This window comes from Meles meles, chromosome 7, assembly GCF_922984935.1.
Source record: "Meles meles chromosome 7, mMelMel3.1 paternal haplotype, whole genome shotgun sequence".
NCBI lineage: Eukaryota > Metazoa > Chordata > Mammalia > Carnivora > Mustelidae > Meles > Meles meles.
The window spans coordinates 50,842,311-50,847,147 of NC_060072.1; the positions used below are offsets into that span (position 1 = coordinate 50,842,311).

Consider the following 4,837-nt stretch of genomic DNA (forward strand, 5'->3'; position numbering starts at 1 on the left):
CATTATCCTCGCTCTTACATTAGTCTCTCCCAGAGGACGACAACAAAAAAGACTTGTCTGCATTTATACGGATAGAAATACAAGCGATTAAGAAATACAACTGAAATATCACTTCAGGATGTTAATAACGTGAAATAAAATAAAATTTTCTTACACAGAAAGCTGCATCATGAAAATACAGACATATTGTTGCATATGATTTTTTATTTTTTATTTAAACCCCATCAAAGAAGATTACAAAAGTAATTTTAAAACTATTCAAATAATGACAATTATTTTAAAAGTTAAAATAATACATGTTCATTGTAGAGAAAATTTAAAATATAGATAAGCAGAAAAGAAAGGTGGCATCACTATAATCCTAACACCCACTTATTTTTAGATATCTTTGTTAATTTTTTCTAGTCCTTTTTCTACAACTATGTGTCCATACACTTCCTTTTTGCAAAAAGTAGGATCCTGTTTTACACAGTATTTAGTAATCTGCCTTTTACCGTTAACAATGTAAGACAGACATTCTTTTTTTTTCTCATATATTATCTTTTTAAAAAACTTCTTAAAAATTAATATATAATGTATTATTTGGGTACATTATTTGGGGTACATGTCTGTGAATCGTCAGGCTTACGTACTTCACAGCACTCACCATAGCACATACCCTCCCCAATGTCCATGACCCAACCAACCTCTTCCTACCCCCTTCCCTCCAGCAACCCTCAGTTTGTTTCCTGAGATTAAGAGTCTCTTATGCTTAAGACAGACATTCTTGTATAACATTATGTCAAGGACTACATTTAGCCGAAGTTTATTTTTTAACTAAAATTTCTGATTGTTGGACATTTAGATGATTTCAGCTATTTGCTATTGTAAACAATGTAGAAATGTACATCCTTAAAACAAGAATTTTGCACCTCTATGATTATTTCCATAGGATTGATTCATAGATGTCGATAACATCTCAAAGTGGGATGTGGAGAAAGGGGAAACCTCTTGCAGTCTTACGCTATTGCTGGGAGTGCAAACTGGTGCAACCACTCTGGAAAACAGTATGGAGTTTCCTTAAAAAGTTAAAAATAGAATCACCTTATGATCCAGCAATTGCACTACTAGGTTTTATTTTTATTTATTTATTTATTTGTTTGTTTTTAAGATTTTGTTTTTAAGTACTCTCTACACCCAACATGGAACTTGAACTTACAACCCCAGATCAAGAGTCACATGCTCCACCAACTGAGCCAGCCACATGTCCCTGTACTACTAGTTATTTACCCAAAGGGTATAAAAATACTAATCTGAAATGATACATGCACCCTGATGTTTATAGCAGCATTATCTACAAGAGCCAAATTAGGGAAAGAGCTCAAGTGTCCATCAACCGATGCATGCGTAAAGATGTGGTGTGCCTATATGTACAATGGAATATTACTCAGCCATAAAAAAGAATGGAATCCTCTTCTGGGGACGCCGTCCGTAGGCATTCAGAATGGTCCAGCGTTTGACCTACTGTCATAGGCTGTCCTGCAATACAGTCTCTAATAAAACTAGGCTGTCCCGAACCCCGGGTAATAGAATCGTTGACCTTTATACCAAGAAGGTTGGGAAAGCACCCAAATCTGCATGTGGCGTGTGCCCAGGCCGACTTTGAGGAGTTCGTGCTGTGAGACCTAAAGTGCTTATGAGATTGTCTAAAACGAAAAAACATGTCAGCAGGGCCTACGGCGGTTCCATGTGTGCCAAGTGTGTTTGTGACAGGATCAAGCGTGCTTTCCTTATCGAGGAGCAGAAAATCGTTGTGAAAGTGTTGAAGGCACAAGCACAGAGTCAGAAAGCTAAATAAAAAGAATGAAGCTGTTTTGAGTAATAAAAAAATCAAATGGCTTGAAAAAAAAAAAGAATGAAATCTTGCCATTTGCATGACATGGCTGGAGCTAGAGGGCATAATGTTAAGTGAAATAAGTCAATCAGAGAAAGATAAATATCAGATGATTTCACTCTTGTGTGGAATTTAAGAAACAAAACAAATGATCATCGGGGGAAAAAGAGAGACAAACCAAGAACCAGACTCTTAACTATAGAGAACAAACTGATGTTTCCCAGAGGGGAGGTGGGTGGAGGGAGGGGGGAAATAGATGATGGGGATTAAAGAGTACGCTTGTGACGAGCACCCCATATTGTATGTAAGTGTCAAATCACTACATTGAATACATGAAATACATGAAACTAGTATTACATTGCATGTTAACTGACTAGAATTTAAATAAAAACTTAAGAAGAATAATGTCTTCAAGATTACTTTTAAGCCTTCTGGAAAAAAAAATACCTTTAATCAGGAAGAAAGCGTTAAGAACTAGCCTGCTTGTACAAGGCGCCCCTTTCAGGGGCCTCCTGCTTCCAGGCCCCCCTCCTAAAGATTTTTTAATTACTGGAAAGACATTAACCTGGAAGAGGATACTTGGTGAAGTGCCTCATGGTTCCAAAGTTGACTTTATCCTGTAGAGCACTTTTTATCAACAATTTTGTGGACGGAGAAGATAACTTCATCAACTGGCCAATAATGCAAGCCTGAAAAAAATGAGCTAATAGTTGGGATGACTGAATTAAAAATGTGAAGAACTAGCTAATTCCACCATTCTAAAAGTGTTTATTGAACACCTATTACGTTTCCAGAAGTTTTCTAAGTGCTGGGGATCTAGTGGTGAACATGTCAACAGCCTTAGTTTCGTGGAGCTTATATTCTAAGGAAGAAGACTGCCAATAGGCAACTAAGTGTATAATATAGTGTCATGCACTGACAAATGAATTGAAGGAAACTGACACATTGTCAAAGGGGAGGAGGAGTGATGGCAGAGAGAGGAATTCTGGGGAAAGAGAGTTCCAGGCAGGGGAACAGCGAGTGCAGAAATCCTGAGGTGGGAACAAGGTTGGCACACAGGAAGGCTAGTGTGGCTTCGGTTGCCAAACAACAGGCTGAGTGATAAGAAATGGAGTCAGACAGGGGCTACCTCAAAATGCTGGATCAGTGACTCAAAACACATAAGACAACCAGATGAAGTCATCGAAAAATAGTTGGACAGGGTTAGGACAATAAAAATATAATAAGCTCACTGTTTTATTTTGTGACAATCTATCGCATAAGGGAAAGATGAAGGAGTTACATGCTATCAGCAGTTTACATGAAAAAGATCTCAAGGCCTTGGTAGACCCACAAGCTCTGTGAGAGCTAGTATGAAGTGATGGCTTTAACACACATTGGGATGTACACTTAGCACCAACTGAGACTAAAGTAACAGAAATAGACCAAATTAACAGAATAAACTAATATTCTTTTTACATACAATACTTAAAGTATTATATTTGATTTGGTATGATAAATTTTAAGAGAGCTATTGATGATTTAAAATGTTTCCCATTATTCAATGACAAGGGTGCTGAGAAAAATAGAAACACCCACTCATATACTTTTTTTTCAGCTTCTCGTCTTGTCATTTCTGAGCTCTGCTTATTCATCTATTTATGTATTTATGTTTGTACATATGGACTTACTCTACCCCCAACATGGGACTCAAAGGTGTCACAACCCTGTGCTCAAGAGTCATATGCTCTACCAACTGAGCCAGCCAGCTGCCCCATGAGCTCTGCTAATTTAAAGCTCTCAGATCTGAAGTGAGAAGTGATCCCAGGTAGGCATAGTGGTTTTACAAGCCCGAAGGTCGAGACTTCCATTTTGGGCTCTGCATGCCACTGAGCCAAGAAGAAAGACACAAGGTTATTATACCGGTTCTGGGTACTGGTTGTAGCTCTGAAGGAGGGAAATCAGACAGGTGAGCACAGGGAGAACGGGAAGGCTTCCGACTGGCATCCAGGGAACCCTGCCTACTAACAGTTCCACATCCAGTGATGAAAGCTAGTGTGCGGTCCTAGCACTCATAAAGACCGCGGATGACTCACACCCTTTAGGAGTGAAGGTTTGGTGCACACCGTCCGGGAGGGGGCCCTACACAACAAACACGCCGGCCAGTGGCACAGGGAACGTGGAAGGAGAGTGACGTTGCAGCCTGTGACAAATTACAGAAACAAAGAGCAGCCGTGCAGGTTTCCTTTGCTTTGTGTGTATCCGTGTACATTCACCAATTACTGATTTTCCCTCTCTCTTCTCCTGTAGTATATAAGAAGTGTTGGTGATGGTTACCTTTATTCTTAGAAAATTTAGGCAGAAAATAAATTAAAATCACCTGGAGACAGAGATCATGACTGATGAGATCCTGTGTCTTCCCTTTTGCAAGAGTGACAGCATCCTCAGTTAGTTAAGGAGTATTTGTTACTGTCACTGGAAGTTTAATCCTGAAGTAGAAAGGTGGGAATAAATGCTGAATAGCCAGAGGGCAGGATTTGTCTGTTCTTGCCTTTCTCTGCTTTCCTTTGTAGTTTAGAGAAAACCTCATCCTGGGTGTCCCCTGACAGCTGGCTCCTCCCTATGGAATGTAGAAGAATGGGAGAAGCTTGTTCTTTCTCTGCTTTTTATCGGGCCCCTGGCAGTCATGTAGAAGTTGCACAGGTGGTGGTCCATGGTGGTCCCCGTTCCTGCTTTCCTCCGTGGCAACATGTTTCAGAAGCATCAGCAGCAAGCGCTCTGAAGCAGCAAGCGCTCTGCCTTAGCAGAACAGTGATCAAGGGCTCTTACTTACACCTTTTCTCTTCTTTCTCCTCCACCCAGAACTACGACAATGCATTTTCCTTTTTTTTTTTTTCCTCTCTCTTCTAGCCTTTCCAACCCTTTGATAACCAATTCCCAATATTACATTCCATCCATTTGAAATAACTACTAGGGGTTCCATTT

The 4,837-nt window shown here is 39.7% G+C and overlaps 1 pseudogene; it reads left to right on the top strand.

The window, feature by feature from the left end:
- Window positions 1-1,463: 1,463 nt before the first annotated feature.
- On the top strand, window positions 1,464-1,874 carry LOC123946735 (annotated as a pseudogene).
- Window positions 1,875-4,837: the final 2,963 nt, after the last annotated feature.